Genomic DNA, 14,860 nt, shown 5'->3' with positions numbered 1-14,860 from the left:
AATCCACGTCCCAGTGGCTGCTCGATCGCTCTTTCCCTGGCCCGCCTCTCCCGCCAGGCTAGACTTTGCTCGGCACAGCCATCGCCTCAGTGCCTCGGGTGGTGACCCGTTCAAAGGGGCTCACAATTCGTATGGTGCCGTGGCTCTCAAACCAACACAGAACAGTGAAACGCACAGGCTCACTTTCCATATAAGGCGAACGGCTGATTCTGGCGCCGGGGCTTCATTCATGCCAAGGCGCCCAATCACAGCGCCGCATTTCAGTTAGTGTCGGGCGCAAAAGCTACTATGCTCCGCCCCTCCATCACGTGACCCTGCCCTCACGTGGCCTCAGTCACGTGGTGTTTCCACTTCTTGGCGCATGGCGGCGCTAGTCTCGCAGGGGCGGTGGTAGCTTGCTCCCCCGCCGTCCGGGGGTGATGGGTAGCAACTGCTGGTGACTGTACATTTGAATATTTCACTATAAAATATCTCCGCAACGGAGGTGCCCAGATTTGCAGGTGCGCCACGTGACCACCGGTGGTGTAAAGAGGACTTGTCGCCTCATCGGTTTTGCCATTTCAGGCTTCCTGACTGGTGCTGTTTTCGTGCTATAAGGCCATAAATCGGCAAACACACGATAATCTGGGAGGTACTCGAGTCAAACACGTGTCCACGTGGCACGTGCTGGGCTTCGGGCAGCTTCGCCGTTTGTGTCATTTCATTACCCATGGACGTGGCCATTAGCATGTAAAAGATGACCCCGGCCGGTGTCATCGTCACTGAACAGTGGACGGCTAAACTTGAGAAACGGGAAAATTTAGGGAAATTTCACCTTTCTAATATATAATTTCCCTAGAATTTTAAATTTTTCATTTTACAAAAAATCCGAGATAGCAGTTTTCTAGCACCGTTCATTCTGTGTCTATACCCGTTTTCAGATCGACTCTATCATAAAAACTGACGGCCTGACGGCTATTTCCCCCATTCCTTGCATTTCACAATGCGAGTGTATTTAAGAACAAAAATTGACCCCGTGCCACGGCACGTGCAATAGCACGTGCGCCACATGACCACCAGTGCTACAAGCTGGACTCATCTGCTCACCGGCTGCACTGATTTGGTGTCGCTAGATGAAGTCGTTTCCACGCCATAGGACCCCCAGTTGGTCAATGTCGGATTTTCCCGGAGGTTACCCCATCAAACACGTTTGCACGTGGCACGTGCTTTTCAATCGCCCCATATCTGACCCATACCACGTGGTAGCCGACACCCCGGGGCACAACATATTGGAACATTTTCAAAATCTAACGTGGAAATTTTTGGCAAAATCGATTTGAAAATAATTTTTCGAATTCGCCATAGGCTCAACATGGGGTAACTATCCGTCCCGATTACCCCAAGGAAGTATAATTATATTTTAAACGGCCACCACCGGCAGGTGGAGTCCCGACCCGAGAACCCATCCTAAAAAAACAATCCATTTCTAACGTGGAGTTTTTGCGCAAATCGCATTTTAAATTTTTCCCCATGTTAACCTTATGGGAAAATGCACGTGCCGATTACCCCAAAACGGGTTAATTATATTTCAAGCGACCGATGCCAGCCGGTAGCTCCCCCATAGGGGACCAAACGCTAAAAATGGCAAGAAATTTTACCGTGCCGTTTTTGCGGGAGTCAAAATGTCCCAAATCGCGGCAGAAACGCTAAACACCCCCCTAGAGAGGTAGCTCAGGTTGGGATTTTCAATAGAAAATCACAATTCTAAAGAATAGTGATTGTTCTTTATTGAAAAGTCCCAACCTTCGGATAGGCCCGGGCAGCGCTTGTCGAACAGCACTGCGGATCCGAAGGTTGGGACTTTAATCGTGAAAAACCGCCCGCCCGCCGCAAAACGCAAACACCGCAAAACGCGCAAAACGCACGCCGAAAACGCCAACGCAAACTTCGCAAAAAAACAATCGCCCGCCCGCCGAAAACCGCAGAAAAAACGCACAAAATTCCGCAAAAAAACGCGCGTCCGCCGCAAAACACAAACACCGCAAAAACGCAAACACCGCCACCGCAAAAAAACGCCTGCATCGCCCGCCGCCAACCGCGAAACGCTGCAAAAAACGGCCGCACGCCGCGAACCGCAAAACGCCGCAAAAACGGCCGCCCGCCGCAATCCGCTAAACGCCGCAAAAAACGACCGCCCGCCGCTAACCGCAAATAACGGCCGGTCGCCGGCAACCGCAAAACGCCGTAAAAAACGGCCGCCCGCCGCAAACCACAAAACGCCGCAAAAACGGCCGCCCGCCGCAAACCGCAAAACGCCCCAAAAAACGGCCGCCCGCCGCAAACCGCCGCTAAAACGGCCGCCCGCCGCCAAACGCAAACAGCAAAAACACCCGCATCGAAACAAACACAAAAACCCCAAAAAACGCAAACACCGCCGCAAAAACGCCCGTAACGCACGCACGCCCGCCGCCAACCGCAAAACGCCGCAAAAAACGGCCGCCCGCCGCCAAACGCAAACACCGCCAAAAACGCAAAAACGGCCGCCCGCCGTCAAACGCAAACCCCGAAAAAACGCAAACACCGCCGCAAAAAAACGCCCGCCGTAGGCAAAACGCTAACACTGACGCATTAAGACAAATATGGCGCCCTGCGGCATATGTGGTGCATTCATATCTGCCGTGTAAGCAGCCATTGCTGAATTACAGCGCATCGTAATCGTCCAATGTTCGACAAAGTTGCGCACATTCTGCGCTTTGCGGCAAAAATGGCGCTTTGAGACAAATGTGGCGCACTGCAACAAACATGGCGCATTCGTTCATGTCGCTTAACAATTCATCCACCCACCAAATTCTAGCTCAATCAGACTTAAACTTACAAAGTTATGTACATTTGAATATTTCACTATAAAATATCTCCGCCACGAAGGTGCCCATCTTCGCACGTGTGCCACGTGACCACTGGTGGTGTAAGCAAGACTTGTCCCCTCACTGATTGCACCATTTCAGTGTTCCTGGCTTGTGCTGTTTTCGTGCTATAAGGCCACAAATCGGCAAACACACGATAATCTGGGAGGTAAGCGACTCAAACACGTGGGCACGTGGCACGTGCCGGACCTCTGATAGCTTCACCGTTCACGCCACGTGATGACCCATCGACGTGGCCATTAGCATGTAAAAGATGACCCCGGCTGGTGTCACCGTCTCTGAACAGTGGACGGCTAAACTCGAAAAACGGGAAAATTTAGGAAAATTTCACCTTTCAAATATATAACTTTTCCCATAATTTTAAATTTTTCATTTTACAAAAAATCCGAGATAGCAGTTTTTTAGCCCCCTTCATTCTGTGCCTATACCCGTTTTCAGATCGACCCTATCAAAAAAACTGACGGCCTGACGGCTATTTCCCCCAGTCCTTGCATTTCACTATGCTAGTATATTTAAGCACCAAAATTGACCCCGTGCCACGGCACGTGCAATAGCACGTGCGCCACGTGACCACTATTGCGACAAGCTGGACTCATCTGCTCACCGGCTGCACTGATTTGGTGTCGGTAGTTGAAGTCGTTTCCACGCCATAGGACCCCCAGTTGGCCAATGTCGGATTTTCCGGGAGGTTACCCCATCAAACACGTTTGCACGTGGCACGTGCTTTTCAATCGCCCCATATCTGACTCATACCATGTGGTAGCCGACACCCCGGGGCACAACATATTGGAACTTTTTCAAAATCTAACGTGGAAATTTTTTGCAAAATCGATTTGAAAATAATTTTTCGAATTCGCCATAGGCTCAGCATGGGGTAACTGTCGGCGTCGATTACCCGAAATTTTGTCATTTATATTTTAAATAATTACCACCAGAGGGTGAGGTGCCAGCCCAAGAGCCGACCCTAAAAATGTGGACAAATATTACTGAACAGATTTTGCGCAAATCGCATTTTCAATTTTTCCCCATGTTAACCCTATGGGAAAATGCACGTGCCGATTACCCCAAAACGGGTTAATTATATTTCAAGCGTCCGATGCCAGCCGGTAGCTCCCCGATACGGGACCAAACGCTGAAAATGGCAAGAAAATCTACCGAGCCGTTTTCGAGGGATTCAAAATGACCCAAATCGCGGCAGAAACGCTAAAGACCCCCCTAGAGAGGTAGCTCAGGTTGGGATTTTCAATAGAAAATCACAATTCTAAAGAATAGTGATTTGTCTTAATTGAAAAGTCCCAACCTTCGGATAGTTCATCCCGATCGGTCCAGTGGTTCCTGAGTAATAGAATGCTGCAAGGGTGGCGGTCGAATAGTGTTGCCCCTATTTGGCAAAGTTGTGGACTGGTGCGTTTTGCGGCATAAATGGCGCACTGTTACAATTGTGGCGCATTGCGGCAAGGGCAGTCCTTGTATGTGTTGCTTAAGCATGCATCCGTCCACAAAATTGAATCCAAATCGGATCATGTTTGACAAAGTTCCTACAAACATTTTGCGATTTCGGGCGATTATGGCGCATAATGACAAATGTGGCGCGGTGTATCAAACGCGGCGCAGTTGTCATTGACGCTTAACAATGCAGCCACCCACCAAATTTGAACCCAATCGGACCATATTTGAGAAAGTTATGGACATTTGAAATGAATATTTCACGAAGAAATATCTCCGCAAAGGAGGAGCCCAGCTGAACACGTAAGCCACGTGACCACTGGTGATGAAAGCAGGACCTGTCCCCTCACCGACTGACCCAATTCAGTGTTCTTGGCTGGTTCTGTTTCCACGCTATACGGCCACAAGTTGGTCAAAACACCATTATGTGGGAGGTACTCGGCTCAAACACGTGGCCACGTGGCACGTGCCGGACCTTTGATAGCTTCACCGTTCACGCCACGTGATAACCCATCGACCTGGCCATCAGCAAGTAAAAGATGACCCCGGCCGGTGTCACCGTCCCTGAACAGTGGACGGCTAAACTCGAAAAACGGGAAAATTTAGGGAAATTTCACCTTTCGAATATATAATTTCCCCAGAATTTTGAATTTTTCATTTTACAAAAAATCCGAGATAGCAGTATTTTAGCCCCCTTCATTCTGTGTTTATACCCGTTTTCAGATCGACCCTATCATAAAAACTGATGGCCTGACGGCTATTTCCCCCATTCCTTGCATTTCACAATGTTGGTGTATTTAAGAACAAAAATCGACCCCGTGCCACGGCACGTGCAATAGCACGTGCGCCACGTGACCACTAGTGCGACAAGCTGGACTCATCTGCTCACCGGCTGCGTTGATTTGGTGTCGCTAGGTGGAGTGGTTTCCACGCCATAGGACCCCCAGTTGGCCAATGTCGGATTTTCCCGGAGGTTACCCCATCAAACACGTTTGCACGTGGCACGTGCTTTTCAATCGCCCCATATCTGACCCATACCACGTGGTAGCCGACACCTCGGGGCACAACATATTGGAACATTTTCAAAATCTAACGTGGAAATTTTTTGCAAAATCGATTTGAAAATAATTTTTCAAATTCGCCATAGGCTCAACATGGGGTAACTGTCGGTCACGATTACCCGAAACTGTACCCTATGATTTTTAAATAATTACCCCCAGAAGGTGAGGTGCCAGCCCAAGAACTGATCCTAAAAAAGTGGACAAATATTACTGAACAGATTTTGCGCAAATCGCATTTTCAATTTTTCCCCATGTTAACCCTATGGGAAAATGCACGTGCCGATTACCCCAAAACGGGTTAATTATATTTCAAGCGACCGATGCCAGTCGGTAGCTCCCCCACACGGGACCAAACGCTGAAAATGGCAAGAAATTCTACCGTGCCGTTTTCGAGGGATTCAAAATGACCCAATTTCCGGCAGAAACGCTAAACACCCCCCTAGAGAGGTAGCTCAGGTTGGGATTTTCAATAGAAAATCACAATTCTAAAGAATAGTGATTTGTCTTAATTGAAAAGTCCCAACCTTCGGATAGGCCCGGGCAGCGCTTGTCGAACAGCACTGCGGATCCGAAGGTTGGGACTTTAATTGTGAAAAACCGCCCGCCCGCCGCCAAACGCAAAACCGCAAAACGCACGCCCAAAACGCAAACGCAAACTTCGCAAAAAAACAATGGCCCGCCCGCCAAAAACCGCAGAAAAAACGCAAAAAAAAAACGCCGCAAAAAACGCCCGTCCGCCGCAAAACGCAAACACCGCCTCCGCAAAAAACGCATCGCCCGCCGCCAACCGCGCAACGCCGCAAAAAAAACGGACGCCCGCCGCAAACCGCAAATCCGCAAATAAAGGCCGGCCGCCGGCAACCGCAAAACGCCGCAAAAAACGGCCGCCCACCGCAAACCGCAAAACGCCGCAAAAAACGGCCGCCCGCCGCAAACCGCCGCAAAAAAAACGGCCGCCCGCCGCAAACCGCAAAACGCCGCAAAAAAAAACGGCCGCCCACCGCAAACCGCCGCTAAAACGGCCGCCCGCCGCCAAACGCAAACACCGCAAAAACACCCGCATCGCCCGCCCGCCCGCCGCCAAACACAAAAGCCGCAAAAAACGCAAACACCACCGCAAAAAAACGCCCGCAACGCACGCACGCCCGCCGCCAACCGCAAAACGCCGCAAAAAACGGCCGCCCGCCGCCAAACGCAAACACCGCCAAAAACGCAAAAACGGCCGCCCGCCGTCAAACGCAAACCCCGAAAAAACGCAAACGCCGCCGCAAAAAACGCCCGCCGTAGGCAAAACGCAAACACTGAAGCATTAAGACAAATATGGCGCCCTGCGGCAAATGTGGTGCATTCATATCTGCCGTTTAAGCAGCCATCCCTTAATTACAGCGAATCCTAATCGTCCAATGTTCGACAAAGTTACGCACATTCTGCGCTTTGCGGCAAAAATGGCGCTTTGAGACAAACGTGGCGCACTGCAACAAACATGGCGCATTCGTTTATGTCGCTTAACAATTCATCCACCCACGAAATTCTAGCCCAATCGGACTTAAACTTACAAAGTTATGCACATTTGAATATTTCACTATAAAATATCTCCGCAACGGAGGTGCCCATCTTCGCACGTGTGCCACGTAACCACTGGTGGTGTAAGCAGGACTTGTCCCCTCGCCGGTTGCACCATTTCAGGCTTCCTGATTGGTGCTGTTTTTGTGCTATAACGCCACAAATCGGCAAACACACGATAATCTGGGAGGTACGTGACTCAAACACGTGGCCACGTGGCACGTGCCGGACCTCTGACAGCTTCACCGCTCACGCCACGTGATGACCCATCGACGTGGCCATTAGCATGTAAAAGATGACCCCGGCCGGTGTCATCGTCACTGAACAGTGGACGGCTAAACTTGAAAAACGGGAAAATTTAGGGAAATTTCACCTTTCTAATATATAATTTCCCTAGAATTTTAAATTTTTCGTTTTACAAAAAATCCGAGATAGCAGTTTTTTAGCGCCGTTCATTCTGTGTCTACACCCGTTTTCAGATCGACTCTATCATAAAAACTGACGGCCTGACGGCTATTTCCCCCATTCCTTGCATTTCACAATGCTAGTATATTTAAGCACCAAAATTGACCACGTGCCACGGCACGTGCAATTGCACGTGCGCCACGTGACCACTAGTGCGACAAGCTGGACTCATCTGCTCACCGGCTACACTGATTTGGTGTCGCTAGATGAAGTCGTTTCCGCGCCATAGAACCCCGAGTAGGCCAATGTCGGATTTTCCCGGAGGTTACCCCATCAAACACGTTTGCACGTGGCACGTGCTTTTCAATCGCCCCATATCTGACCCATACCACGTGGTAGCCAACACCCCGGTGCACAACATATTGGAACTTTTTCAAAATCTAACGTGGAAATTTTTGGCAAAATCGATTTGAAAATAATTTTTCGAAATCGCCATAGGCTCAACATGGGGTAACTGTCCGTCACGATTACCCGAAACTGTACCCTATGATTTTTAAATAATTACCCCCAGAAGGTGAGGTGCCAGCCCAAGAACTGACCCTAAAAAAGTGGACAAATATTACTGAACAGATTTTGCGCAAATCGCATTTTTAATTTTTCCCCATGTTAACCCTATGGGAAAATGCACGTGCCGATTACCCCAAAACGGGTTAATTATATTTCAAGCGACCGGTACCAGCCGGTAGCTCCCCCACACGGGACCAAACGCTGAAAATGGCAAGAAAATCTACCGAGCCGTTTCGGCGGCGATCAAAATGACCCAAATCGCGGCAGAAACGCTAAACACCCCCCTAGAGAGGTAGCTCAGGTTGGGATTTTCAATAGAAAATCACAATTCTAAAGAATAGTGATTGTCTAATTGAAAAGTCCCAACCTTCGGATACCCGGGCAGCGCTTGTCGAACAGCACTGCGGATCCGAAGGTTGGGACTTTAATTGTGAAAAACCGCCCGCCCGCCGCCAAACGCAAACCCCGCAAAACGCGCAAAACGCAAGCCGAAAACGCCAACGCAAACTTCGCAAAAAAACAATCGCCCGCCCGCTGAAAACCGCAGAAAAAACGCACAAAATGCCGCAAAAAACGCGCGTCCGCCGCAAAACACAAACAACGCAAAAACGCAAACACCGCCGCCGCAAAAAAACGTCCGCATCGCCCGCCGCCAACCGCGAAACGCCGCAAAAAACGGCCGCCCGCCGCAAACCGCAAAACGCCGCAAAAACGGCCGCCCGCCGCAAACCGCTAAACGCCGCAAAAAACGACCGCAAGCCGCCCGCCGCTAACCGCAAATAACGGCCGGCCGCCGGCAACCGCAAAACGCCGTAAAAAACGGCCGCCCGCCGCAAACCACAAAACACCGCAAAAAACGGCCGCCCGCCGCAAACCGCAAAACGCCGCAAAAAACGGCCGCCCGCCGCAAACCGCAAAACGCCGCAAAAAAAGGCCGCCCACCGCAAACCGCCGCTAAAACGGCCGCCCGCCGCCAAACGCAAACAGCAAAAACACCCGCATCGCCCGCCCGCCCGCCGCCAAACACAAAAACCGCAAAAAAAAACGCAAACACCGCCGCAAAAAACGCCCGCAACGCCCGCACGCCAGCCGCCAACCGCAAAACGCCGCAAAATCGGCCGCCCGCCGCGAAACGCAAACACCGCCAAAAACGCAAAAAACGGCCGCCCGCCGTCAAACGCAAACCCCGAAAAAAACGCAAACACCGCCGCAAAAAAAAACGCCCGCCGTAGGCAAAAAGCTAACACTGACGCATTAAGACAAATATGGTGCCCTGCGGCATATGTGGTGCATTCATATCTGCCGTGTAAGCAGCCATCCCTTAATTACAGCGCATCCTAATCGTCCAATGTTCGACAAAGTTGCGCACATTCTGCGCTTTGCGGCAAAAATGGCGCTTTGAGACAAACGTGGCGCACTGCAACAAACATGGCGCATTCGTTCATGTCGCTTAACAATTCATCCACCCACCAAATTCTAGCCCAATCGGACTTAAACTGAAAAAGTTAGGTACATTTGAATATTTCACTACAAAATATCTCCGCAACGGAGGTGCCCAGATTTGCACGTGTGCCACGTGACCACCGGTGGTGCAAGCAGGACTTGTCCCCTCACTGATTGCACCATTTCAGTGTTCCTGGCTTGTGCTGTTTTGGTGCTATAAGGCCACAAATCGGCAAACACACGATAATCTGGGAGGTACGCGACATAAACACGTGGCCACGTGACACGTGCCGGACCTTTAATAGCTTCACCGTTCACGCCACGTGATGACCCATCGACGTGGCCATCAGCATGTAAAAGATGACCCCGGCTGGTGTCACCGTCACTGAACAGTGGACGGCTAAACTTGGAAAACGGGGAAATTTAGGGAAATTTCACTTTTCGAATATATAATTTCCCCAGAATTTTGAATTTTTCATTTTACAAAAAATCCGAGATAGCAGTTTTTTAGCCCCCCTTCATTGTGTGCCTACACCCGTTTTCAGATCGACCCTATCATAAAATCTGACGGCCTGACGGCTATTTCCCCCATTCCTTGCATTTCACAATGCTAGTATATTTAAGCACCAAAATTGACCCCGTGCCACGGCACGTGCAATAGCACGTGCGCCACGTGACCACTAGTGAGACAAGCTGGACTCATCTGCTCACCGGCTGCACTTATTTGGTGTCGCTAGGTGGAGTGGTTTCTACGCCATAGGACCCCCAGTTGGCCAATGTCGGATTTTCCCGGAGGTTACCCCATCAAACACGTTTGCACGTGGCACGTGCTTTTCAATCGCCCCATATCTGACCCATATCATGTGGTAGCCGACACCCCGGGGCACAACATATTGGGATATTTTCAAAATCTAACGTGGAAATTTTTTGCAAAATCGATTTGAAAATAATTTTTCGAATTCGCCATAGGCTCAACATGGGGTAACTGTCTGTGCCAATTACCCGAAAGTTCTCTAATTATATTTTAAGCGGTTACCACCGACGGGTGGGGTGCCAGCCCGAGAGCCGACCCTAAAAATGTAGACAAATATTACTGAACAGATTTTCCGTAAATCGCATTTTTAATTTTTCCCCATGTTAACCCTATGGGAAAATGCACGTGCCGATTACCCCAAAACGTGTCAATTATATTTTTTGTAACTTTGCCAGCAGGTAGCTCCCCCACACGGGACCAAACGGTGAAAATGGCAAGAAAATCTAACTATCCGTTTTCGCGGGGATCAAAATGACCAAAATCGCGGCCGAAACGCTAAACACCCCCCTAGAGAGGTAGCTCAGGTTGGGATTTTCAATAGAAAATCACAATTCTAAAGAATAGTGATTGTCTAATTGAAAAGTCCCAACCTTCGGATACCCGGGCAGCGCTTGTCGAACAGCTCTGCGGATCCGAAGGTTGGGACTTTAATTGTGAAAAACCGCCCGCCCGCCGCCAAACGCAAACACCGCAAAACGCACGCCTAAAACGCAAACGCAAACTTCGCAAAAAAACATCGCCCGCCCGCCGAAAACCGCAGAAAAAAAACGCAAAAAACGCCGCAAAACGCAAACACCGCAAAAAAACGCAAACACCGCCGCCACAAAAAAACGCCCGCATCGCCCGCCGCCAACGGCGAAACGCCGCAAAAAAACGACCCGCCCGCCGCAAACCGCAACAACGCAAATAACGCCCGGCCGCCGGCAACCGCAAAACGCCGCAAAAAAACGCCCGCCCGCCGCAAACCACAAAAAACGCCGCAAAAAACGGTCGCCCGCCGCAAACCGCAAAACGCCGCAAAAGACGGCCGCCCGCCGCAAACCGCAAAACGCCGCAAAAAACGGCCGCCCGCCGCAAACCACCGCTAAAATGGCCGCCCGCCGCCAAACGCAAACAGCAAAAACACCCGCATCGCCCGCCCGCCCGCCGCCAAACACAAAAACCGCAAAAACGCAAACACCGCCGCAAAAAACGCCCGCAACGCACGCACGCCCGCCGCCAACCGCAAAACGCCGCAAAAAAACGGCCGCCCGCCGCCAAACGCAAACACCGCCAAAAACGCAAAAACGACTGCCCGCCGTCAAACGCAAACACCGAAAAAACGCAAACACCGCCGCAAAAAACGCCCGCCTAGGCAAAACGTAAACACTGACGCATTAAGACAAATATGGCGCCCTGCGGCAAATGTGGTGCATTCATATCTGCCGTTTAAGCAGCCATCCCTTAATTACAGCGCATCCTAATCGTCCAATGTTCGACAAAGTTAGGCACATTCTGCGCTTTGCGGCAAAAATGGCGCTTTGAGACAAACGTGGCGCACTGCAACAAACATGGCGCATTCGTTCATGTCCCTTAACAATTCATCCACCCACCAAATTCTAGCCCAATCGGACTTAAACTTACAAAGTTATGTACATTTCAATATTTCACTATAAAATATCTCCGCAACGGAGGTGCCCAGAATTGCACGTGTGCCACGTGACCACCGGTGGTGCAAGCAGGGCTTGTCCCCTTACCGATTGTTTCATTTCAGGCGTCCTGACTGGTGCTGTTTTTGTGCTATAAGGCCACAAGTCGGCAAACACACGATAATCTGGGAGGTTTTTGACTCAAACACGTGGCCACGTGGCACGTGCTGGACCTGTGACAGCTTCACCGTTTACGCCACGTAATGACCCATCGACGTAGCCGTCAGCATGTAAAAGATGACCCCGGCCGGTGTCACCGTCACTGAACAGTGGACGGCTAAACTCGAAAAAGGGGAAAATTTAGGGAAATTTCACCTTTCGAATATATAATTTCCCCAGAATTTTGAATTTTTCATTTTACAAAAAATCCGAGATAGCAGTTTTTTAGCCCCCTTCATTCTGTGCCTACACCCGTTTTCGGATCGACCCTATCATAAAATCTGACGGCCTAACGGCGATTTCCCCCATTCCTTGCATTTCACATTGTTGGTGTATTTAAGCACAAAAATTGACCCCGTGCCACGGCACGTGCAATAGCACGTGCGCCACGTGACCACTAGTGCGACAAGCTGGACTCATCTGCTCACCGGCTGCGTTGATTTGGTGTCGCTAGGTGGAGTGGTTTCCACGCCATAGGACCCCCAGTTGGCCAATGTCGGATTTTCCCGGAGGTTACCCCATCAAACACGTTTGCACGTGGCACGTGCTTTTCAATCGCCCCATATCTGACCCATACCATGTGGTAGCCGACACCCCGGTGCACAACATATTGGAACTTTTTCAAAATCTAACGTGGAAATTTTTGGCAAAATCGATTTGAAAATAATTTTTCGAAATCGCCATAGGCTCAGCATGGGGTAACTGTCCTTAACGATTACCCGAAATTTTGTCATTTATATTTTAAATAATTACCACCATGAGGTGGGGTCCCGGCCCGAGATTCGACCCTAAAAATATAATTCATTTCTAACGTGGAGTTTTTGCGCAAATCGAATTTTAAATTTTCCCCCATGTTAACCCTATGGGAAAATGCACGTGCCGATTACCCCAAAACGTGTCAATTATATTTTTTGCAACTTTGCCAGAAGGTAGCTCCCCGATACGGGACCAAACGCTGAAAATGGCAACAAATTCTACCGTGCCGTTTCGGCGGCGATCAAAATGACCCAATTTCCGACAGAAACGCAAATGTCCCCCTAGAGAGGTAGCTCAGGTTGGGATTTTCAATAGAAAATCACAATTCTAAAGAATAGTGATTGTCTAATTGAAAAGTCCCAACCTTCGGATACCACACGGGACCAAACGGTGAAAATGGCAAGAAAATCTAACTATCCGTTTTCGCGGGGATCAAAATGACCAAAATCGCGGCCGAAACGCTAAACACCCCCCTAGAGAGGTAGCTCAGGTTGGGATTTTCAATAGAAAATCACAATTCTAAAGAATAGTGATTGTCTAATTGAAAAGTCCCAACCTTCGGATAAGGTTGGGATTTTCAATAGAAAATCACAATTCTAAAGAATAGTGATTGTCTAATTGAAAAGTCCCAACCTTCGGATACCCGGGCAGCGCTTATCGAACAGCACTGCGGATCCGAAGGTTGGGACTTTAATTGTGAAAAACCGCCCGCCCGCCGCAAAACGCAAACACCGCAAAACGCACGCCCAAAACGCAAACGCAAACTTCGCAAAAAAAAACAATCGCCCGCCCGCCAAAAACCGCAGAAAAAAACGCAAAAAAAACGCCGCAAAAAAACGCCCGTCCGCCGCAAAACGCAAACAACGCCTACGCAAAAAAACGCATCGCCCGCCGCCAACCGCGCAACGCCGCAAAAAAAACGGACGCCCGCCGCAAACCGCAAATCCGCAAATAACGGCCGGCCGCCGGCAACCGCAAAACGCAAAAAACGGCCGCCCACCGCAAACCGCAAAACGTCGCAAAAACGGCCGCCCGCCGCAAACCGCCGCAAAAAAAACGGCCGCCCGCCGCAAACCGCAAAACGCCGCAAAAATGGCCGCCCACCGTAAACCGCCGCTAAAACGGCCGCCCGCCGCCAAACGCAAACACCGCAAAAACACCCGCATCGCCCGCCGCCAAACACAAAAACCGCAAAAAACGCAAACACCACCTCAAAAAAACGCCCGCAACGCACACATGCCCGCCGCCAACCGCAAAACGCCGCAAAAAAACGGCCGCCTGCCGCCAAACGCAGACACCGCCAAAAACGCCAAAACGGCCGCCCGCCGTCAAACGCAAACCCCGAAAAAAAACGCAAAACACCGCCGCAAAAAAAACGCCCAACGTAGGCAAAACACAAACACTGACGCATTAAGACAAATATGGCGCCCTGCGGCAAATGTGGTGCATTCATATCTGCCGTTTAAGCAGCCATCCCTGAATTACAGCGCATCCTAATCGTCCAATGTTCGACAAAGTTACGCACATTCTGCGCTTTGCGGCAAAAATGGCGCTTTGAGACAAACGTGGCGCACTGCAACAAACATGGCGCATTCGTTTATGTCGCTTAACAATTCATCCACCCACCAAATTCTAGCCCAATCGGACTTAAACTTACAAAGTTATGCACATTTGAATATTTCGCTATAAAATATCTCCGCAACGGAGGTGCCCAGATTTGCACGTGTGCCACGTGACCACCGGTGGTGCAAGCAGGGCTTGTTCCCTCACCGATTGTTCCATTTCAGGCTTCCTGACTGGTGCTGTTTTCGTGCTCTAAGGCCACAAGTCGGCAAACACACGATAATCTGGGAGGTACGCGACTCAAACACGTGGCCACGTGGCACGTGCCGGACCTTTGATAGCTCCACCGTTCACGCCATGTGATGACCCATCGACGTGGCCATCAGCATATAAAAGATGATCCCGGCCGGTGTCACCGTCCCTGAACAGTGGACGGCTAAACTCGAAAAACGGGAAAATTTAGGGAAATTTCACCTTTCGAATATATAATTT

Source organism: Amphibalanus amphitrite, unplaced genomic scaffold (assembly GCF_019059575.1).
Source record: "Amphibalanus amphitrite isolate SeventyFive unplaced genomic scaffold, NRLGWU_Aamphi_draft 000962F_arrow, whole genome shotgun sequence".
NCBI lineage: Eukaryota > Metazoa > Arthropoda > Thecostraca > Balanomorpha > Balanidae > Amphibalanus > Amphibalanus amphitrite.
This window is presented reverse-complemented; position numbering follows the sequence as displayed.